This window comes from Myxine glutinosa, chromosome 1 (assembly GCF_964187855.1).
Source record: "Myxine glutinosa chromosome 1, kmMyxGlut1.1, whole genome shotgun sequence".
Classification (NCBI taxonomy): Eukaryota; Metazoa; Chordata; class Myxini; order Myxiniformes; family Myxinidae; genus Myxine; species Myxine glutinosa.
Window position 1 is genome coordinate 83959144 of NC_136261.1, and position 25451 is coordinate 83984594.

The 25451-nt window shown below is 46.5% G+C and overlaps 1 protein-coding gene across 3 annotated transcripts in view; it reads right to left on the bottom strand.

Moving 5' to 3' along the window:
• The window catches only part of PRKCSH (PRKCSH beta subunit of glucosidase II), a 306309-nt gene that overhangs the window by 152507 nt on the left and 128351 nt on the right, over nt 1-25451 (bottom strand). Inside the window, exon 12 of one of the 3 annotated variants that reach the window (XR_013622808.1) lies at nt 7556-7659. The exons of the other annotated variants lie outside the window; for them this stretch is intronic. The gene's annotated coding sequence lies outside the window, so the exon portion shown is untranslated. The remainder of the gene's footprint in view (nt 1-7555; nt 7660-25451) is intronic. 3 annotated transcript variants of the gene reach the window in all.

Here is a 25451-nt window from a genome sequence, read left to right on the forward strand (position 1 = left end):
GGTAAGGAAGAAGGAGGATAAGGAAGAAGGTGAAGATCAATGAAATGCAGTTTGGATTTATGCCAGAAGTGAAAACATTTTGTTACCTAGGAGTCATGCTGAATGGAGAAGGTAGATCAGACTCGGCAACGGTTGCTCGAGTGAGATGTGCATGGAAGAAGTTTCGGGAACTGAGTGGCGTGTTGATGAGGAGGGGAGTGTCGTTGAAGCTGAAGGGAAAGGTGTATGCTTCATGTGTGAGAAGTGTTATGATTTATGGGAGCGAGACATGGGTCATGAATGTAGAGCAGCAACGAAGGCTGGAAAGGGTGGAAATGTGAATGGTTCGGTGGATGTGCGGAGTATCGTTGAGAGAGAGGAAGACAAATGATGAATTGCGAAAGATGATGGGAATAGAGCCTGTGATTGATGCTGTGAAGAGGAACAGGTTGAGATGGTTTGGTCATGTGTTGAGGAAGGATGAAAGTGACTGGTTGAGAAGAGTGATGGAAATGTATGTAGAAGGAAGTAGAGGACGGGGAAGACTGAGAAAGACTTGGCTAAAGATGGTGGAAGAAGAAATGCGGGTAAGGGGGTTAACAAGGAGAGATGCAGAAAATAGGGCAAAATGGAGAAAATTGTCATGGGGACCGCAAGGCTAACCCCCGCTCTAGCAGGGAAAATAGCCTTAAAATGCATGTTGTTGTTGTTGTTGTTGACAAATTTATTACAAGGAAATAATCTCTTGGTGTTTAATGCTTAGCAGAAACTCAGATCAAGTACAATTTCACTTCTCGGTACCTTGATAATTACATGTATTCTTGTTCTGATGATAACATACATCTAATTCCCAGGAATGTGACATCTTTACTTTTAACCATTTAGTACATCCATCAATCACAGCCTCTTTTTAATTTATTGTCCATGTAACACGTCTTGTCCAGGTAACATACAGGTTTGGTTTGGGGATAAATATCCACTAAGATTGTCCGAAAATTACAATGTAAAATTAGAAGTGTGATCATCTTGTAAAAGATTACCTGTAGCATTCAACAAACACCAATATCATTCAGGAGGATACCTTAATATTAATTCTGTGCTTATAAACACTCAACAAAAAAGAATGAAACGAATCCTCGGAAACAAAGCCAACCAGGTTATCCTCAGAAAATACCCATCAAACTGATAAAGAGAACCCCACATAAGAACAGGTACAAACAAATTATCAGTCACTAAAGTATTTCCAATTTCATTACTTCTTTGCGGGCGAATGTAGTGTGAATAACATCGAACGAGCCTGATGGTGTAGGCCTGCACAATACACTCTATAGTCTATGGGATCGCACAAACGAGCCGAATACACGCGACGAATGGAGGTCTTTCCAGTGCTCTTCATAGTAGTAATTTCGGACATATTTTTACATATTCTGAAATCAGGAGCAAAAAAGGGAGTGGCAACATATCAGATCAGTTTTACAATATTATTTTAAATATTTACACGTGAAAAAATGGTTTGTGGCCCGACAAAAATGAACAATTTTAGTGGTCAACCCATGGTCTAACTAAATGGAGAAATTAAGCTGAAAAAACAATAGAATACATTATAAATGCTTATATCATAAAAACGTGCAACAGGATTGGCAACATTCATATTTGGAGTCAGCACCCTCAAATACCCTTAGTAACTCTTCGTTGTGTATTTTGAGAGGAGGCCCCACGAAAATGAAAAACGAAACATATATTTCAATCCCATTCCATGGTCTATTACAAGAGAATTTGCAAAACAATCTTACCCTAATCTGCTTGAAGGTTTTCACTCAACACCTCCTCTGTGCATGTTTAACCATACTAATTACCATACGTTTAACAATCCACAGATATCTAATACAAGAGTAAATCTAACCTACTCTATCACACTGTCCATACTATTCTTAACACAATTTACCTCTTCACTTCCCGTCCCTCTCTCCCACTACTTTCCACATACAAAATATATTACAGGTTTACAGTTACTCCACCCTTCCTCTTTATCTGTAATGCAACAGGCATTTTAAGGCCATTTTCCCTGCGAGAGCAGGGATTAGCCTTGCGGGCCCCATGACAATCTTCTCCATTTTGCCCTATTTTCTGCATCTCCCCTTGTTAACCCCTTTGCCCGCATTTCTTCTTCCACCACCTTTTGCCAAGTCTGTAATCATATATAATGTATTCCAAATAGGTAGGAGTGTCTGTAATAGCAAAACATAGTCGAGGCATCTGGTGATTGAAAAAAAAAAAAAAAAAAAAAAACCTTTAGAGGCCATTTTTCCCCGCAAGCGGGGGTTGGCCTTTTTCGGGGACCGTGGTTGTTGTTGTTTTTTGGTCCCCTTTTTGAAGCAATGTTCTACGGCCGGATGCCCTTCCTGCCGCCAACCCTTTTTGTCGCCTTTTTACGACAAACAGGGAATTACCAGTGAACTGGTACTCAAAATTGCCGACCTCGGAAGGATGACAGGCTGAGTCAACCTCCCTGGCGTTAATTCAGCGATCGACCGGGATTCGAACCCAGGATCCTAGGATCCTAAACTGGCACCCTAGCCGCTAGCCCAACACCAGGCTAAAGGCATCTGGTGATTGAATAAAGCATTAATTTGCAGAATTAGCACAGAGAACTCAAAATGCAAATGAGAGTAAGAATAAAAGAATCCTCAAGAAGCAAGATCTCGAAGAGAACATCATGTTTGGGCTTGACAGGATCTCTAAACCAACCTCTCGACAAGTGCAGCTGGCTAGATTTTGTCATGCGGAGAACAGACCCCTCAAGGGTAGAGAGCCCAACTGGATCATCTTTCTCACGGCATAACACAACACCAGCTAAGCAAATGTCACATCAACCTGTATCCTTTCCCATTTTTAATATAATTCTGAAGGTGGTTATATGCAAGGTATTCTTCTTTCACAAGGTGAAATAAACAGTGACAAAGGACACAGCTGCACTTTAGTAACACGTTCAAGAGACATGTACACTTTAAGTAACAGGTCTCAGGGCACTCTTCAAAAAAACGTACCAAAAAAAGCAACCAATTTTGAAGTGCAGTGAGACACAAACTGCAATCTTTGGTCAGAGACCTTTGGTGCTAGGTTGTCACAGTGACATGTGCCCATTTTGCTATAAAATAATGGTCAAAACTAGCTCTAAAAAAGTCTCCTGTCAATGTTTACTCTTTCATCTTTCCAGCATTATCCAAGCCTGCTCTGCAACATCACATGCAACAGAGCATCAACAAAGAGCAACGTGACCCACTGTATGTTCAGAGCGCCCTCCTCTGGGCCTTTAAAATGTTGCTTTGATAGAAGGTTTCAGTTGCCGAGAAAAACGGTTTCCGGTTTTTTAAAATACATATTCTTCTGAGTAATGGATTTATCCGTGCTGCCCACATCAGCCAATTCGCAGCTTATATTTTGCCACAAAAAGTTGAGAATCAAGTTCACTTTAGTAGGGTGAGTGAGGCAAAACCTCCCATTACCAGATCTGTAACTGCTCAGTTAAAATGCTTTTCATGCAAGACAACATCAGACATGCCAGTACAAACAAAATTAAACAACATAAACTATTGTTACTTGGAGGGTTGGAACTATTTTTGTAATGATGGACCCATTAGAAGGAAGTTGTCCTGTTCTTGTGGATGCCTCGAGAGGTGGTATCGCTGAATTAGGGATTAAATAGGAAAGTGTTCTTCATTCTTGTGAACCACAGGAGGTGCCCTGCAGGGTAATGATAGGGGTGTGAAATTTGGATGAGTTGGCAGTTTGTGTTTGGGCTGATAAACCCCCTTTCTCTTGACACGAGCTCTGGGTTGCATCGGCCATTGCAAGGAACCGAGGACACACTGCTATTGGGGCACTAAAGCGTCTAGTCATAGGTTCGGGCAGCACCGGTGACGACACCGAGTGTACTGTATGACAACACCCCATAGGAGGCGACGTGCTTCCTCATTGCCCGTGCTTCCTCATTGGCCGGCGCCGAACCCCGAGCAAAGAACATTGTGAGGTACGGTGGTGTGTCCGCAGGTAAGGGATAAAATGGGGCTGTGCATGTGCCTCGCACGGTGTGCGTGAAACCATTTGTTTTTTGGTAAATCCCTGGAGATGGTAAAATTGGTAACGTTCACTTTAAGAGACCAGCAGGATTAGCATTTATGAATGGGAGACTGGGAGGAAACCACGCGAAACAACCAGCATGACGCCCATTAATTTTGGCCATTCATGAAGAATCATTGCTTAGGTGCAGTGGATCTGTGTTAGCAGGCCCGTCAACGTGACAATTTTATGTCAGTCGAGTGAGATTTGGACCTTATACCAGTCCCTCGACATTTGGTGCTCAGTATGTGGGATTGGTTCCTGATTCCTCCATGAAGAAATTCACAAATTCTGAATTTTTGCTGATATTACTTTTAAAAGAGATGCTCCCGGAATATATCGCGTGAGGGTATAAGGGAAAGGTGGTAGCCAAGAAAGGTGAAATGGCAGCCGCCTATGTCGGCTAATGGCGGAACATAGCATGCACGTGGGTGTAGGTGATACTACGAGGTGGGGCTGAGTGAGAACATTGGGTTTGGAACCTCCCCACTCCTGGTATCAAGAGGCGCCCCTTCCCCTCCATGGGATCTGAGTATGTGGCACTAAAGACGATGCTGATGTCAGTCCAGGCCATGTTCCAACAATTGATGAAAAAAATGATGAAAGATCAAGATCATTTCATGACCGTGTGCTCGGGGCCATTTATATTTTATTGTACTTTCGTTATACCGGTTGTGCTTTTATTTATTTGCTTGCATTTGTGTCCGTGTATGTTTTAGTTCAGGATTTTCAATTTTGGTGGTCTTGTGCATTTTCTGTAAATAAACCTGTTATTCCTGAAGAGCATGTTTTGTGTTGTGATCCGCTTTTGCAAACTTTGCAAGTGAGGAATCATTTCATTTCGGTTCTGAGTAAATCCCTGGAGGAGGTTTTTTTAAACTAATAGCATTCACCTTTAAAAGACTGGAGGAATTAGCAATTCCGACCGGGTCGAGTGAGGGGCTAATTCCGCTTGGGTTCGTCACATGGGGAAAACAAATTAAAAACCCCGACTGTCGACTTTAAAAGACCCATTTACACGACCATATGCATGTGCCCTACTGCCTCATCAAGTTTTGGGGTTCAATTTGGTTTATCAATGGGACTAATATGGTCACGAATAAACGATCAGCAGTATGCTGCTCTGATCCCGGTGTGTACCCCGAATTAGAATAGGTACACTGTATCCCTGCGCATCGTAGGAGGCGACTAAGGGTTGGCGTCAGGAAGGGCATCCGGCCATAAAAACGTTGCCACAAACAGGGAACCATGATTGTCATGGGGCCCGCAAGGCTAACCCCCGCTCTAGCGGGGGAAAATGGCCTTAAAATGATCATTCATTCATTTCATTCAGTATGCTGCCCTGACGAGCCCACAACAAGGGCAAAACCTAGATCGACATCTCTGCTTTTAACGATTCCTGGCAATAGGTTTTAAATCTCAGTCTGCAAATGCTTGAGTGCCACACGGATGCCTCCTAGTTTGGAGGAGATGTGTGAGCATAATTTATGCACATGACATCAGCATCATGTCATAGTCAGTGTACTTCTTTGCTCGATTTAAATATACCTAGCTACACACCTCCCGACTGGTGATAAGCAGGGTAGAGACAATGTGCTCGCCTGGCAGGCGACACTTGGTGCTGGCAGGTCGTTCAGCAAGTGCTGTGATGGGACTCCATATGTGCCCTGCTGCCTCGGCTCTGTTTTCTTTTATCCCCGGCAATGCATTTGAAATTGCCATCCCCTAGTGGAGGGGAGAGGGTTGGGTGTAAATTTCCCCCCCACCCCTCTTGAAAATATTTTGTAACGTCTGACATTTTAAATTGATAAATGTATGCTGAACCCTTACTGAGCACAACCCGATTTTAAAAAGCTTGTTCTAACCACACAAACAGTACAATATCAACAGGACATCGTGGTAAACACGATTTTAAAAACATGCAATGGAGTTTGATTTCACTGGATGCAAATCACGCTGTTAGGCTGTATAAAATGGATCGGCTGGGATCCCATTTATCCGTTATTATCATCTCACAAAACTGGACGTGACGAAGTACAGCAAATTACCAATGAAAATCAACTCCATCATCGTCATTATATTGCTGCATTTCGATCCAACATTAAAACATGACCAAAGGTCTAACAACGGCGGAGTCGGCCTTGTTTGACACTTTAGTTGAAGAGGATAGTATGACCTCGGTGGGGATACCAGTTAGCAAATAATGTAAGTATTAAATATTGTTGACTTCAGGTAAGTATGCTGGTCCAGACAGCATTGCTCTATGGGCTACGCTGTAAAAATATATCCGTTATTATTATCGTCTCACATTTATCTGTTATTATCATCTCACACTTATTGTGGCCAGCAGAAGAGGATGCAAAATTTTTGCTTGTGGACCATAACATTTTGAATCTGTGCAAAACTGTGAAAATAAACGTTTCAAAAGTTCGAATCATAAAGGAGTTTCAGAGAGTACAAAGATACACAGCATCTGGGGAATACCCTGAGATAACTGGTCACCACAATTGGGGTAATTCCTGAGTCCACTGCTTAATGTGAACGTGGTTTCAGCATGATGAACCTTATTCTGATTGATCAGAGAAGTGGAATGTATGTCAACACAATGAACATCAGCAAATCAAACGATCAGCAGTACGTTGTCCTGATGAGCCCACAACAAGGGTGACATGCAGATCGACATCTCTGCTTTTGACGATTTATGACAACAGGCTTTAAATAGAGGACGCTGGCGTTATTTGTTCGCCGCTTCTCCGACTGGGTCATTGTATATAGTTTGCTTTTCTGGTGATCGTGGCGGCTTTTTGGGCGTTGGGTCTGCTCTCTGCTCGGTCCTGGCTCTGCTCCCGGCTTTGCCTGCCCGGCTCTTCCACCGTTGCCTCCGGCCCGCTCCCGGGGCGTCTTACGCCTCTGCTACCCTTTGCTGTCTTGTTTGCGGCTGCGGTTGCGCGTGGACGAGGGCGGTTTGCCGCTGGAACACCACGAGGCCGGGGTGAGCAAGACGCCCGGTTTGCCGCTGCGGCCTTTGCTGTCTTGGTTTGCGGCTGCGGTCGTTTGCCGCTGCGGCCTTTGCTGTCTTGGTTTGCGGCTGCGGTCGTTTGCCGCTGCGGCCTTTGCTGTCTTGGTTTGCGGCTGCGGCCTTTGCTGTCTTGGTTTGCAGCTACGGTCATTTGCCGCTGCGGCCTTTGCTGTCTTGGTTTGCCGCTGCGGTCGTTGAGCCCGGCCTGCACGTCCTTGGCCTTCACGTCCTGCACGTCCCGCACTGGCAAGGCCTGCTCGTCCTCCTCGGCCTTGGCCTCGTCCACTTCGCTCCTGCCTGGCATGGCTCCAAGGTACTCCGCCGCAAGGCTTCTTCTGCTCAACACTCACTCCACCCCATCATGCATCTCTGCAATCAAATACCACGGACGACCCAGATACATTCATAGAGGCTCCGGTCGCAAGTTTGTTTACTTACAAACAGGTCACTCCATTCCCGTACTCTGGTCAGCTCAGCGCACTCCCACTCATCGACTACGTCATCACAGCAACGCACACGATCGCGCCTCCTGTCTGCAAACCCTGACAAAATCACCCGAGTTCATCCCCACCGTACAAAGCAACATGAAGCTCACGCTGTTCAATACCCGGTCCCTCAACAACAAAAGCCACATCCTGAACGACTACATTCTGGACAATAAACTGGACTTTCTCTGTCTCACTGAAACCTGGCAACAACCTCTGGACTACTTCTCACTCAACCTCACTACACCCAATGGATATTCATACATCAATAAACCACGCTCGGAGGGCCGAGGTGGTGGAATTGCCGTAATTCACCGACAGGACGTCAAGACCAGCTTCATCTCCATCTCATCTGCTCCATCATTTGAACACCTGGCTTTTAAACTCTCTGGTCACACACAGTCAGTCATGGCAGTCGTCTACCGCCCTCCCAAACCACACCCATCATTCCTGTCTGACTTCTCTTACTTTCTGACCCAGCTCTGTTCCTTCTCCCCCTCAATCCTCCTCCTCGGTGATTTCAATATCCACATGGTCTCCACTGACTCCACATTAACCACTAACTTCACTGATTTACTCACTTGCTTTAACCTCACTCAACATGTCAACTTTCCTACTCATAACCGTGGTCACATTCTCGACCTTATCTGCTCGACTGGACTAATTTTGCACCATCTCTCTAGCTCCGACCTCACCCTCTCTGACCACTTAGCCATCACTATGACCATCAACATCCCCACCCCAGCACCAAGGCATTATCGCATTATCAACTTCCGTAAGCTAAACTCTCTTTCACCTACCTCATTCTCATCCACCCTCTCTGAAAAAATGTCCACTTCTCCCTTCGTTGACATCCACACCCCTTCTGACCTCACTGACTACTACAACCACACTCTCTCCTCCTGCCTCGACCAGCTTGCGCCTATAAAAACCAAAACAGTTTCTTTCACCCATTCTGCTCCCTGGTTTACCCCTGAACTCCGCCTGATGAAAACTCGTGCTCGCCAACTTGAAAGACTCCGCAATTAAACAGGTCTCACAATTCACTCCCAAGCCTACAAGGACCACCTGCAGCACCACAAAGATTCCCTCTCCCGCGCCCGCTCCGCCTACTACTCTCAAATTATCCACTCTGGCTCCGGAAACCCAAAAGCACTCTTCTCCACAATAAACAAACTCCCCAGCCACCTGGACACCACCACCCAGTCATTCACAGTAGACAACTGCATCTCCTTCCTTTCATTCTTCCAAAGCAAAATTGACAACATCTACAACAGCTTAACCACCACCGCACCTGCTCCCCCTCAAACCACCTGCCCCCCCTTATCCTGCCAACCCCTGTCTCAGTTCTCCCCAGTCTCCCCTACTGACCTCTCTGAACTCCTCATAGGAATGAAAACTGCCACCTGCACTCTGGACCCCATCCCCTTCAGCTTTGTCAAGGCCTCCCTTCCTGCTCTCTCTCCACTTATCACTGCAACAATAAACTCCTCCCTGTCTACAGGCATCGTCCCACCATCCCTCAAAATTGCTGCTGTTACCCCCATTCTGAAAAAACCTGGACTCAACCCTGACACCCTAAATAACTTCAGACCCATCTCCAACCTACCCTTTCTGTTAAAAGTTTTGGAACGCGCTGTAGCCACTCAACTCAAACATCACCTCTCTGCCAATAACCTGTATGAAAAATTCCAATCCGGATTCCGCTCCAACCACAGTACTGAAACTGCTCTCCTCAAAATCACCAACGACCTTCTCCTCTCCTCTGACGCCGGCAACCTCAACATTCTCATCCTCCTCTCCTCAGCGCCGCCTTTGACACCATCAATCACACCATCCTCCTCACCCGACTTGAAACCACCTTTAACATTACCGGCACTGCCCTCTCTTGGATCAAATCTTACCTCTCTGACAGACGCCAGTTCATCTCCATCAATAACTGCAAATCCCCCACTGCTCCCCTCCGCCAAGGTGTCCCCCAAGGTTCAGTTCTCGGCCCCCTCCTCTTCATCCTGTTCCTGTCCCCCCTTGGTCGCTTAATCCGCCGGCATGGTCTCCAATTCCACTGCTTCGCCGATGACATCCAGCTTTTCATCTCCACCAAGTCAATCTCCACCGCCACCCACTCTATCCTGACAAACTGCATCACTGAAATAAAATCCTGGCTTAAAATCAACTTCCTGAAACTTAACTATGATAAATCTGAAATATCATCATTGGCCCAAAAACGCTCACCAAATCCACCCGTAACTTCGCCCTCAACATCGACGGTTTCCCAGTATCCACCTCCCCTCACATCCGGAATCTTGGCATCATCTTTGATCAAACCCTCTCCTTCGACAAATACACTAAACAAATCACAAAGACAGCCTTCTTTCACCTGAAAAACATCGCCTGTCTCCGTCCATCCCTCTCCTCCACGGCTGCAGAAACCCTCATCCACGCCTTCATCACCTCCCGTCTGGACTACTGCAACAGCCTCCTCTATGGTTCACCCTCAATAATCATCAATAAACTCCAATACATTCAGAACTCCGCTGCCCGTCTACTCACCCATTCCCGGACCCGTGACCACATCACCCCCGTCCTTTATAAGCTTCACTGGCTCCCCATCCCCCAGAGAATCCAGTCCAAAATCCTCCTCTTGACCTACAAAGCCCTCCATAACCTGGCCCCATCCTACCTGACTGACCTCCTCTCCAGACACACTCCCACACGCAACCTCCCCTCTGCTGGCGCCAACCTCCTGTCCCCCTCCCCCCCCCCCCCCCCCCCATCCAGACCAAATTGCGATCCTGGGGGGATAGGGCCTTCTCCATCGCTGCTCCCACCCTCTGGAACTCACTACCTCACACCATCAGACTCCACCTCACTCACCACATTCAAAACATCACTCAAAACCCACCTGTTCAACACTGGATTTAACATTTAACCCACAGCATTTAACCCCTGACTATCTCTTCTCCTTCCTTTTGCTTTGATTATTTACCTATTTATTTTTGTCTTTTTGCACTTGTTTTTTGTACTCTGTCAAAGCGTCTTTGGGCTTATTGAAAAGCGCTATATAAAATAAATGTATTATTATAAATCTCAGTCTGTAAATGCTTTTGGATGCCTCCGAGTTTGGAGATGTGTTGTCATAATTTATGCAAATGATGTCAGCGTGTGCTTCTTCAGTTTACATACATACATACATACATACATACATACATACATACATACATACATACATATATATATATATATATATATATATATATATATATATATATATATATATATATATATATATATATATATACAGTGAAACCTTGACTTACGAGTGCACCAACTTACGAGTTTTCCGAGATACGAGCCGTCGCTCGGTCGATTTTTTGCTTTGTGATGCGAGCCGAGATCTGAGTTACGAGCGAGCGAGCTTGGATATAAAACACGTAATCGTCGAAAAACATGAGCGAGGTGTGCATGTTGTCGACTTGGCGAGGCAGTACGATCGTAGTACTTCTACGATATGTACGATTTTGAAGCAGAAGGAGTCGATAAAGGCTATAACGCCAGCCAAGGGCGTTAAGATTATTTCAAAGCTCCGGACCTCTGCCCATGAAGAGATGGAGAAGTTGTTGTTTGTGTGGTTGATGGAGAAGCAGCTCGCAGGAGATACCGTGACCGAGAGCATCATCTGTGAGAAGGCACGAGACATTTACGGGGATTTGGTGCAGCAGACGGCGGGAACATCAACGGACAAGGCATCGGAAGAGTCATTCAAAGCCAGTCGGGGATGGTTTGATAATTTTAAGAAGAGGACCGGCATTCACTCCGTCGTCAGGCATGGTGAGGCAGCAAGCTCGGATGTGAAGGCAGCTGAAGATTTTATTATAACTTTTGCCGAACTGATAGAAGCCGAAGGATACATCCCCCAGCAAATCTTCAACTGTGACGAGACAGGGCTCTTCTGGAAAAAGATGCCGAGGAGGACGTATATAACGGCAGAGGAGAAGAGCATGCCAGGCCACAACTTGTTCAGAGTGCCGGCGATAGCTCGCCTTCTCTTTGTGGAAGACACGGTGAGATCCTTAACATCCAACAACTAATGGGACGCAAACGGGGTGCCCAGTTTAGCGGTACACACATTGATGAATCACCCTGCCTGTGAAACACCGACATGACAGGTTATAGCTGGGTCGGGATTCAAACCCAGGCTGGACAGTTTAGAGTCAAGTGTGCGTACCTCCAGTCCAGGCCATCCTGCCAACTTGTATGCTGCATACAGGTGAAATATAAAGCGCGAGATATTTATATATATATATTTCAAAAAAAATTGGTGTGGTTTTTGGGGGGCTGGAACGGATTAATAGCATTTCAATTCATTTTAATGGGGAAATTTAATTTGAGAAACGAGCAAATTGAGTTACGAGCTCGGTCACAGAACGAATTAAACTCGTAAGTCAAGGTTTCACTGTATATATATATATTGTTAAGGATCCGAGGGACGGCACTCCCGTTAGCAAGGAGGGGTTTAATCCCCTTGTCTTGTTAAGCTGGCCGTCCGACCGGTCCTGGGGGTATGACGTCACGCCCGGTCAGCGCTGAATAGGGTAGTAGGCCGATTCGTCCTATGACCTAAGTACCAGCGCCTTCCGGTACGCAAGGAAATACTCCCGCCGGGCCGCAGCGTAATTGATGGATTGCGCCGAGCGAAGCGAGCCACGACGCGGGCCGTTAACAAGAGACTAAACCCGATTGTAAGCGGTTCGGCCGAAATCGTGCCACAGATATTCAATCGGGAAAACACGAAGACGATCGGACGAGAATGAAAACCAAAGAATAAGGAGGAACAGGTATTTATTAACTACTATACAAAACCAAAGAAACCAAAGGAGAAACGAAAGCAATATACAGAAGAAGAAGAAGAAGAAGAAGAGGAAGACAGCGCAATTCTTAAACAGGCTTACTTATACGCACAGGATAATACAGACAGACTCACACGAATAGGGAATTGCAGGCAGGAATGAATGGCTGGAAGGAGAAGGTTCAGGTGGGACAACAGGGCAGGAAGGTCCGGGCAACTGCGCAGCAGAGAGGTCCGCTCCAGGTTCACAGTTCGGAGCGAGCAGCCGGCGGCCCCACGTATACAGCTTACACGGCAGGGGCTTCCTGCAGCAGCTCCGCGCAGCTCGTCTCTCCTGCCTTCTCACCGACTCTCCAACTCGTACCTTCTCTGTCCAACTCTGTTCGTGCCCCCTCACTCATGAACCTCTCCCGCGTCTCTCTGGTGGGGGCCTCGCGCCAAGGGTTTTATATCCACGCCTTGGAACCCTCTCGAACCTACCAGACGTTTCTTGCCACGCCCTTGGAACCCTCTCAAACTCTCTAGATGTTTCTTGCCACGCCCTATCACGCCATGCCCACCGAGCCCTGGTTGGTCGTTAAGGGCTCTCTGGCTCCACCTTTGATGACGAGGTGGCACCACGCCCGTGCTCTGGCGGCTCCTCCCTCTTCTTCTCCGATCCTGGCCTCGTGGGCAATGGAGTTTTGGCGGTGTAATGCCAACGAAACAGCCCAATTGTCACTGGCACTTGGCAGGGGCGATTGGGGATCTGAAAGGGGAACTATCTTATTTGATTGATGCAACGTAGAGTCAACTATTGGGAACACAGCCTTACCTGAAACACATACTAATGTCCTACGTGTCCGACTAATGTCCTACTAATCCCACTACTACTAATGTCCTAAAGTGTCCTACGTGTTGTACATGGACTAACTAAGGTGCAATCTTTAATTAACAGCCAATTAAGGGGAAATGTACACAGGGGTCATTTATAATGGAATTTACTACTAAATTTACATGTGAAGGTTCTAAAAACCATAACAATGTATATATATATATATATATATATATATATATATATATATATATATATATATATATATCAGTTACTATGTGATTACATACCATCAGTGGTGAACCGCCATTAAGGTATCCCATCCAGCTATGCTGTACCTTAATGGGAGCGATAAGTACCGTCTGCCACACGGCACATTATCTCTGGTATCCACTCATCATATGGAATCGCCTGGGTGCAGCCGGGAGCAACCAATCCAAATATATCTTCAGTTCTCCTGCTTTCCAGAGCGTATGTACATATGTACAGAGCGTATGATAGAGCGTATGTACATGGCAGTGACGTCATTACGTGCGCTCATTGAAAGCTGGAGAACTGAAGATATATTTGGACATATATATATATATATATATATATATATATATATATATATATATATATATATTGTTACAGACGCGGTGGTGGATGTTAGTTTACCGAGCGGTTTGGTATGACCACGTCTGCACAAGTTACCCGATTATACTCGAACGTTGCCGAGTCGCGCTACGCTAGGTCAATAAAGGAAAAGGACACCACGGCTGGGATTCAAATGACACGACACCAAGGGTTCGGTTCTCAAGACCTCCGGAGGAGGTTATATTAAGGCGGAAGGTTAGATTACAACTACAAGAGGGACATCATAGAAAGACAGGCACTTAGACACACTTATATTAACCCCAACAGACGACAGATAAACGGGACAAAACTGACTCACACGGGGATTGATGGCAAGGAAAGGCAGGATCGATGGCTCCAGGTGCACCTGGGCTCAGGGCAGAATCGACCCGGTTCGGTCCAGAGATGCAGGGAGGTCACAGCGCTCGGAAGGCGACGTTCTTTCTCCAAGCTGGGGGCGCATCTGACGTCACATCCGGTAAGTGGCTGCGTATATCCGGCGGGGAGTGACACGCCCTCGGCTCGTTAGCTCCGCCCCAGATGGAATCGGTCCGCCCTTCTTATTGGGTGCGGCGGGTTTACCAGGCTCCGCCCTTGATGAGGAGCTGACAGCCAGCCCCTTCGTGGTAACCCCGTGGAGCGCATGGTCATGGCGGCTAACCGAGCCGGTGTGAGGACGCACACTCCCCCCGCGCCGCGCCCATTCTCCTCTGTTGTTGTAGTTGTTGTTGTTGTTGTTTGGGGAAGAAGATGGGAGGAGGTATGGGAAGGTCCTAAACTCACTACTGGTGCCATATAATCACATTCTGGTGCAACGAAGAGTCAGAATTAATGGAAACGAGTCCTTAACTGACATAGACTAAGAATAACTAGCAAGATGTCCGAAAGTTGTCTACGTGAGATGCGGTGGACCTGGGCACGACATTTAATGGGGGAAAAAGGGGAAGGTCGGTTCTACAGAGTGTTGTTTACAGACAATGGGACTAGGGAATGGGGGATTGGGGATAGTTGGGGAGTATTGGGGAAATAGGGGAATATTTACAAGCGGATATGGAGGCCAAATTCCATATTCGCAACATTGCACCCTTCTCTACCCTCGGGGCGTCCCGACCCGATAAATTTTTACCTAGTTTAGTGTGGCACTCAGATGTAGTTCCCACTACTATTAACTCTACCCTGAGTGCGACAGTTTTACAGATATTCACAAATGAGTAAATATGTCCCCCTGCGACGTTGCACCCTTCTCCTCTCAGAAACACACCCACAGGATAACCGAATCCGGAAAGAATTCGCAAACTAAACATACAGCCGGTAGGGAGCATTATTTACAAGACTACGCTGATATTTACACTACGATCCAGGACCTGTTTTTGGAGGGACACATGCAGATGTTATGCATAGAGAGAGCACGCATGCCAGCATCGATACACCAACCCACGAGTGCTCTGTGGCCTACGGCCTTTAATAATGTGCAGAGCACCCCTTCCAAGCATCAAAAGCACCACCCCATCACACAGTCAGCACCATCCGGTGCACCAATAAAGTGTTTATGAATCACCGGTGGTGTCACAGCCGGCCGATGTTCTGCCGCTGGTCTTGCCTTCGTGTGGTGCACTTGGTGTTCTTGCCTCTTTCAAAAAATAAAGAAAGGCGCCAACCGCGTCCATTTCTATATTGTGGCCTTCAGTGGTGTCAACTAAAAGTGGTTCACCTGTATGGCATAGGTGCCACGTTGACCCATAGGTCCATCCACGGGTGGTGCTTGGCCGCAAAAGAGCTGCGGTCCATTGTGGGTGGCCACAAACATTGCGGTCCATATGGTGTATCGATCCAGGCAGCAAGCAGCGAAAGTGCAGGCCCACAACTGCGAAGCCAGCACCTCTCTCTCCTCTCTCTCTCTGCCCCAAAACCAGATCCTCGGAGGTGGGAGACAAAAGAAGAAGACAAGTGAGTAAGGTGGTAAGGGCGCAAAAGTGCACGCAATACAAGGTGATGCACACTGGGGGCACATGGGAACCAGGTGAGACAGGTACGTTCCTATCGTACGCCCCCCCCCCCCCCACCAGGTAACCTACATGGCCCCTCCCTTACCCCTTACTGTATCCACAAAACACAACACTACCCATAAACATCTACTTTACAAATCAACAAACATCCCTACTGTCTTCCCCGTTCCTCCCATATACCAAATTCGTCTTCTCTCCCTCCTAACCAATCAAATTTGCCATTTTCAACTCTCATCAAAATTTGCCATCTCCAACTCAACATCATAATTTGCTATCACCAATTCATCATCAGTCCCTCCTAGGGAGGGAGAGATGGAATCACCCCAATGTCTCATCCACGTCGTGATGCGTCTCACAAATCCTCACAGCAATTCTCATTTCTGCAATACAAAACAAAGAAAACACAGGTGTGGAGTCATCATCATCACCACAGGTAAGTGGCTGCGTATGGTGCGACAGGTTCATCAATCCTAACTATTTCCTAAATGACTTTAACAACTTTACACTACCCGGGGTCTTTCTCCGGCCAAACCATTGGCCCTCTTACACTATGGGTTCTAAAAACCAATTCCCATTGGCCAAACTGTGGTGCTTTTCAATTTGGGGTCTCACTCCCCCGATTCATCTCCCGGTGCCCTCGCACAATTTCTGGGCTGCGGCGTGTACCTCTCCCAGTGGGTCTACCCACCTGCACACCTCCACCACTGCAGTTGCCTCCGAGCTTACCTGCTCCTTACCCTAACCTAACTACCTGGGGAAGGCCCTCTGGCGCTCTCCCCACTCGGTGCCCTCTCTGGCACTGGGCTGCCCGATCCACACCCGGGATCCTCAGGCACCCACTCACAACTACCGGCTCCCAGAGCCCACCTGCGGCCTCACCTGGCCGACATCCTCACAGTGGTGGAGTGCCCAACCAACTACACACACTAACAGGCTACACGCCCAGCCATTTCCACGACACTAATGCACCCATTCACAATACCATTCTGCAACCGCACCACAAATGCCAATATCCAACCACAATTTACCTATACCCTCTACCTAACACTTACACTACCCGCCCCGGGTACTCGTGAAAGGGGTCCACTCTTCCCCCATCCACACCTTCGCACCATGCACACCACTCCGTACCACTTACTCCAACTCTCTCCACACACCTGTACTTGCACACCTGTGCTCTCACACCTGGTGCCACCTGCACCCTTCTCTCCCCAAGCGCATTCGCGCTGATCCACAACACTCATTACTCACACACTGCTCCACACACCTGTCCAGTTGCACACCTGTGCAATCACACCTGTTCAATTCTCACACAGCATCATCTCAGCTAACTACTCCCCTCTGAAACTTGCGCTTCCCAGTCGTCCCTTTAAACTATTGCGCTCCCACGTCATTATCATCCACACTAAACTACCTGCGTCCCCACTACAGGTATCAGTCACTAACTAAACTTAACGTTACCTAATGTCAATCTCTTCTAGATCCCTACAATATAACCTAACCCACCCGGGCTAGTTTTCACTGCCATACACCCCATAAGCTATTGCTCCTTTGCCCCCACATGGGAAGGGCGGCAGGGATGCCAGCCTTACCCACCGGGCCCATCGCTCACTACCAATTTTTGCACATCAAATTTCAACAAATCAAAAATTTGCCAATCACTGCCCATCATCTGCCAATCATTACTGCCACTCCCTTGCCAATCATCAAATTTCGCTTTTCTCTAATTTTGAGTCCAAAACACTAACCTCATCACCCAGTCTACTCACTAATACCTCTCGGTGCGCCAATTCCTGTCCAAAGCCCGGCTTCGTAAAGCCAAGCCATGAATGCGGGTTGTTTTGTGCCGGCGGCTGGATGCGTCCGGCATTCGGGGCAGGGACGGGGGCTTACCCGGGCCGAGATCCCACGCACCATCTCGGCGCGGAGCCATCCAATGTCCCGATCTCGACCTGCCGGACTGCCTCAACAAAAAGTGGTCGCCATGACGACTCTTTCTATCGGGCTGCCTGCTCCGCCTAGTGGAGCACGGACGCGGCCGTTCAAAGCGAGGCCCAGCACGCACCGAGGGCCCGCTTCGGCTAAAAGTCGACCTAACCTCTAACCTGGTTACTGTCGATGCTTCACCTGGATTCTTACACCCCGCAGCCCGTTCCTTGCTCACACATCCAGCCGTCTCCATGCTCCTCGTACCTTTCCTTACACACCTCGGTACACTCATTCCACTCACAGCCTTGGTCACACACCTGACCACCGAACACCTTGGCACACATTCGTCACTCGCACACCTCACCAATACACCTCTTCGCGCCCCCTCCTCGGTCACCTCCTCTGTGACAATCACAGGTGTGCCCTCACTCGCACATCCTACCACGTGCCTCACTACCAATTCCAGCGTGCATTCCCACTCACGCTCTACCATTCCAGGTGTGCATCCTTCCATCCCAGGTGTACATCCTCGCTCACCTGTCACAACCAACTCACTCTCCTTGTCACTCTCACTACTCTCACCTCCATTCTTGACAGCGCACTCACCCTTACTTTCGACAGCACCCTCACTCCTTGGCACGCACTTTTTCCTCACACACCCCAGAGTCGGACTTTCTTGCACACCTCCTCTTTCGCACACCAGACCTGTCGCACACTTCACCAACGGCCTCTCACGAACACCCGGGTCTATCTCGACCCCCAAGCTTCTTAAATCCCCTGGCGCATCATACGCACGACCATATTGGTCACCACTTACACCGGGTCCTCTTCCTCTTCGCTTCTCCTCCATCACCTGCGAATCCCTCATCCGGTTAATGAGCACATCATCACGATCCAAACACAGACTTTGGACCAATTCTTTTATCTCCTCTTTTATCTCTTTCTTATCCCCTCTCCGTCGCTTCTTAATTTCGCTCATCCCTTCTTCCACTTCTTCTAATTTGTGCTTCACCTCTTTTATTCCCCGGTACGTCTCCTCAAGCTCGTCCTCCAAGGCTACCTTGACCGTTTCCATGTGCGTCCTCACCTGCCGGTCCTTCGTCTCCATTACCTCTATCACCTCGTCCAACCTCGTTGTCAGTCCCTCACGTACCATCTGACATTGCCTCTTCGTCGCTATCAAGTCATCTTTTAGTTCTTTCTGTGTCACTTTTAAACCTCCTAATACCGCAGTGTTCCTTTGAACCTGCTCCACTAACTCCGTCTGTCCCACCGTCAGCTGTTCCACCTCCTGCGTCAGGTCCTCTATGCCCCCTTGTAACTTTACAGTCCCCTTTCTCACCTCCTTCTCCATGTGCTCCTTACAGTGCCTCACCTCCTCGCGCACTCCTCCGACCTCCTCACTCACCCCTCTTCTGATCTCCTCTCCCATCACTTGCATCTCCTGCCCAGATGCCACCCTCATCTGCTCCATTTCCTCCCTGTGAGCATCCAGTTTGGTTTCTACCCCCATTCTGACCCCCTCTATCTGCTGCCCCATTTGGTTAACTTCCCTTTCCGCTTGGTCCCTCATGTCCCTCAATTTGCCTTCCATCCTGTTTTCTAACCCCTCTAACCCATTTTTCACTCCCTCTATCTGATTCTCCTGGGCAGCCATTCTATTTTCTACCCCCTCTAACCCCTTTTGCATCCCTTCTATCCCATTGTCTAACCCCTCTAATTTCTTGTCTAATCCCTCACCGGTACCCCTCGCTTCGTCCCTCATTACCCCCATTTCGTTTCCCATTACCCCCAATTGCTCATTCTGAGCCTCCATCCGGTTCCCCATTATCCCCAATTGCTCATTCTGAGCCTCCATCCGGTTCCCCATTATCCCCATTTGGTTTCCCAACCGCTCACTATCAGCCCTCATTCCCACCTTTTGTTCCATAAGGGCCCTCATTTGCAGGAGGAAAAGGTTCGAATCCACCAGGGGCGCTGCCACGGTCGCGGGCGCGGTGACCAGCGAGGCGCCATTTTGTGCGTTTGCTACCCTCGCTGCTTCGCTCTCCTCACGTCCCTCAATTTGGTCCTGGACCGACCCTGCCTCACTCTCCACTACCGGACCCCAGCCGACTTGGTCTGCCATAGCGCGACTTTCAAAATTCGGGTTTTTATTTCCGTATAACAAAATCAAATTTCGCCGTTATAATTTCGCGCGGGAAACGCGCTCCGAATCGATTCTACTACAAATTTGGGCCTAATAAATTTAGTCCCGGGTCCGAATTCCACTCCTCGACACCAATTGTTACAGACGCGGTGGTGGATGTTAGTTTACCGAGCGGTTTGGTATGACCACGTCTGCACAAGTTACCCGATTATACTCGAACGTTGCCGAGTCGCGCTACGCTAGGTCAATAAAGGAAAAGGACACCACGGCTGGGATTCAAATGACACGACACCAAGGGTTCGGTTCTCAAGACCTCCGGAGGAGGTTATATTAAGGCGGAAGGTTAGATTACAACTACAAGAGGGACATCATAGAAAGACAGGCACTTAGACACACTTATATTAACCCCAACAGACGACAGATAAACGGGACAAAACTGACTCACACGGGGATTGATGGCAAGGAAAGGCAGGATCGATGGCTCCAGGTGCACCTGGGCTCAGGGCAGAATCGACCCGGTTCGGTCCAGAGATGCAGGGAGGTCACAGCGCTCGGAAGGCGACGTTCTTTCTCCAAGCTGGGGGCGCATCTGACGTCACATCCGGTAAGTGGCTGCGTATATCCGGCGGGGAGTGACACGCCCTCGGCTCGTTAGCTCCGCCCCAGATGGAATCGGTCCACCCTTCTTATTGGGTGCGGCGGGTTTACCAGGCTCCGCCCTTGATGAGGAGCTGACAGCCAGCCCCTTCGTGGTAACCCCGTGGAGCGCATGGTCATGGCGGCTAACCGAGCCGGTGTGAGGACGCACACTCCCCCCGCGCCGCGCCCATTCTCCTCTGTTGTTGTAGTTGTTGTTGTTGTTGTTTGGGGAAGAAGATGGGAGGAGGTATGGGAAGGTCCTAAACTCACTACTGGTGCCATATAATCACATTCTGGTGCAACGAAGAGTCAGAATTAATGGAAACGAGTCCTTAACTGACACAGACTAAGAATAACTAGCAAGATGTCCGAAAGTTGTCTACGTGAGATGCGGTGGACCTGGGCACGACATTTAATGGGGGAAAAAGGGGAAGGTCGGTTCTACAGAGTGTTGTTTACAGACAATGGGACTAGGGAATGGGGGATTGGGGATAGTTGGGGAGTATTGGGGAAATAGGGGAATATTTACAAGCGGATATGGAGGCCAAATTCCATATTCGCAACAATATACTCAGAGGCAAAAGTTAGTGTGACATGGAATTTTTTCATTGGTAATCTTGTGAATGAATTTTGGGATTTGAACCAGAGAAAGAGTGTGTTAAAATGGTCAAAGAAACGCAACCAAGCAGTTGTTGTTCGAATTGCATGAAATTTGCAAGAAGCATACCATCATTCTTGGGAAAACCACATTTCCAAGCTGGCCTCCAAAGCCAGTCGCCGACTGGGCATCCTCCGTCGTGCGAAGTCCTTCCTCGGCACACCTGAGCTCCTCACCACATACAAGGCTTTCATCCGCAGCTCAATGGAATACTGTTCTCCCCTATGGGCCGGTGCTCCTGCCTCACACCTAGCTCGGCTTCACGCTGTTGAAACCAAAGCTTTCAGAATTATTGGAATCTCCCGCGATGAAGCTATCTCTGAGGGCCTTTCACTCACTCACCGCAGGCAGGTAGGTGGTCTTTCTGTCTTCTACCGACTCCTCTCCGGCCTTGCACCCCCAGCTCTCTCTGTGCTCTGTCCCCCAAATATTCCTACAGGTCGCACAAGATCTGCCAGCAACCCTCTGATGGTTAAACTGCCGAAATCTCGGCTCTCTGCTCACCTTCACTCTTTAATTTCCTCTTTTCTCCCGCCTCTGGAACAAACTCCCTCACTCCCTTCAATCCCACTCCTCCCTCCAGGTCTTTAAAACAGCTGTTCACCACCATCTCTTATCTTCCCCCATCCAAAACCTTGATCTTTTCTACCCCCGCTAATTCACCCCAGATCCACCTTGTTTGAAATTCCAACTTCTTTCCTGGAAGTCCTGGCAGTGTCCATATGTTTTATACCTCTCCCACCGCCCCCTTCCCATGCCCCCCCCCCCCCAAAGCCCTCGCCCTCTCTCAGATCTCTCGATGTCTCCATGTCTCTCGGTCCCTGCTCTCAAATGTTGTGTTTGTGTCCTTCCCCCTCTCTCCCCATCTTGTCTACCGCTCCCGATGTTATATGTTTTATGTGTCGGTTTGTCTTTCTGTGTGATTAATGTTCGCTCTTTCACGAGCCTCGATCTTGTATACAAAAAAAAAAGAAAAAAAAAAAGCATGACATATTCGAGAAAAATGGCCAGCAATGTTCACTTTAAAAGGCCAGACAATCAGACGCTTATCATTTCCACTCAATGCAGTCTTAAGAAGTCAGAAAAACACCTCTATTCATCGTTCTGGAATAAGTTTGACATGCCACGCCTCGGGGAAAATGACAGATGGAGAGCTATAGGTATGCTTCGGTCTGGTACCTCGCAGCGTGATGTTGCTCATCGATTCAACGTCCATAGAAACACCATTTGGCACAGCTTCACCGAGCTGACGGTAGGACACGTGTCTACAGGTGCACAGGTGAACGTTACATCAGGCCATGTGTTCTGGAAGGGGATCGTTTTGGAGGTGGGGGCGTTATGATCTGGGGTGGGATAACAGCTGCAGCAAGAACGCCAATGATTGTGATTGAGGGGAACTTGAATGCTGTGAGGTACCGAGACGAGATTTTGCAAATGGCCGCTTTACCGTTTTTGCAACAGAACGGCCCTAGAGTGACGTTTCAACACGATAACGCCAGACCACACGTTGCTCGAGTTGTACAGCAGTATCTTAATCAGAACAATGTTAATGTGTTACCCTGGCCTGCAAGATCCCCTGATTTGTCACCCATTGAACATGTCTGGGATGAAATGGAGCGACGTTTACGACGTCATCCGAATCCTCCAAAAACGCTGCAGGAACTCCACCAAATCCTTCCTCGGATATGGAATGATCTTCCCAAAGACTTTCATCAACGTTTAGTGGCCTCAATGAGGTGAAGGTGCCAGGCCTGCATCAATGCACAAGGTGGACACACTCGCTACTGACTGTGTGAACTTGCTTGTGAACCCCCTCTTGTGTTGTGGCTCATTTGCATATGCCAGGTGCACTGTTCTTATGGACTGTTGATCGTTACCATACCTTGAAACATTTGTCTTTCCATGTAATAACATTTCATTCGCGGCAGTAAAAGTTTAACACTGATTCTGTTTGTTGTTTGTGTGTCACAATAACTTTTGCCTTTGAGTATATATATATATATACACAGTATATCTATCTATATATATATATATATATATATATATATATATATATATATATATATATATATATATATATACACATATATATACATATATATATACATATATATATACATATATATATACATATATATATATATATATATACATATATATACACATATATATATATATACATATATATATACATATATGTATATATATATATATATATATATATATATATATATATATATATATATATATATATATATACATATATATATATACACACATATATATATATATATATATATATATATATATATATATATATATATATATATATATATATATATATATATATATATATATATATATATATATATATATATATATATATCTGTGCAGCATCTGTCCTGTGTAGTGTTGTCTTGTGTTGTCTTGTCACTGAACTACTTTCTCAAACTTTTGTGAAATCGTACCAAACTTCTGGTATGCACATATCTCTCCCGTCGGTATGTCCTAAGGGTATTTATTTTTGAAAAATTTTACAATTTCTTCTTCTTTTTTAGAATTTTTATGGGAAAATTTCATTTTTCAACTTCAATTGTTTATAAAATGTGATATCATGTATATTACAAATACATTTGTGCAAAATAATTTTTTGAAATTATGATTGGTTTAAACCATGACAAAACGGCAACTCGGGTACAGTCATTTATCTTTATATCTACACATCTGGGCAGTGTCTGTTGTCACTTAACGACTCCCTCAAACTTTTGTTTCCGTGGTTGTGAAGTGTTTTTAATAACGTTGTGATGGTTTTGAATCACGTGGTGGTGAGGTATTTTGAATTATGTGGTGGTGAGGTGTTTTTAAATGACGTTGTGGTGAGGTGTTTTTAAATCAGATGGTGGTGAGGTGTTTTTAAATCACATGGTGGTGAGGTGTTTTTAAATCACATGGTGGTGAGGTGTTTTTAAATCACATGGTGGTGAGGTGTTTTGATTTACGTGGTGGTGAGGTATTTATAATTACGTGGTGGTGAGGTGTTTTGAATTACGTGGTGGTGAGGTGTTTTGAATTACTTGGTGGTGAGGTGTTTTTAAATGACGTGGTGGTGAGGTGTTTTGAATTTCGTGGCTGTGACGTGTTTTTTTTACGTGTTTTATGGCTGTGAGGTGTTTTTAATTTTGTGGTGGTGAGGTGTTTTTATTACGTGTTTTATGGCTGTGAGGTGTTTTATTTCGTGTTTTATGGCTGTGAGGTGTTTTTAATTTTGTGGTGGTGAGGTGTTTTTATTACGTGTTTTTATTACGTGTTTTATGGCTGTGAGGTGTTTTTAATTTTGTGGTGGTAAGGTATTTTTATTACGTGTTTGATGGCTGTGGTGTTTTTATTACGTGTTTGATGGCTATGGGGTGTTTTTATTACGTGTTTGATGGCTGTGAGGTGTTTTCAATTTCGTGGTGGTGAGGTGTTTTTAATTTTGTGGTGGTGAGGTGTTTTTATTTTGTGTTTTATGGCTGTGAGGTGTTTTAAATTACTTGGTGGTGAGGTGTTTTGAATTACTTGGTGGTGAGATGTTTTGAATTATGTGGTGGTGAGGTGTAATCGTCCCAAACTCACAGTCTGCACCTACCCCTCCCCTATGTGTGTGCTGAGGGGTTCTTTCTTGAAAAAAAAAACATTCAACCTAAATCTTCAACCAAAATTGCCTATAAAAATGTAATATCACAAACACAACAAATACATTTGTGCAAAGTAATTGTTTGTATTACGATTGGTGTAAATCATGACAACACAGCAGCTCAGGTACAGTCATTCGCCTCAGCTAAAATAAGCCCGTTCCTCAGTAACGACGCTAGCAGTAAGCTAGTATGTATGTATGTATGTATGTGTATATATATATATATATATATATACATAGATAGTTGTGCGTGCACAACAATCTAGTTATATATATATATATATATAGATAGTATCTATATATATTCACTATATATATATATATAGTGCGTGCTATATATATATATAGATAGTTGCGGTTTTGAGAACCCACACTATTGGACAATATATGACATTATTAAAAGGTTAAAGGTTGCACCCCATAGTTAGGCCACAAGCAACACGTCGGCCACCATAGGACTTCAGTTATTTCATTGGACTTTCTGGACTTTCTCTGTCTCACCGAAACCTGGCAA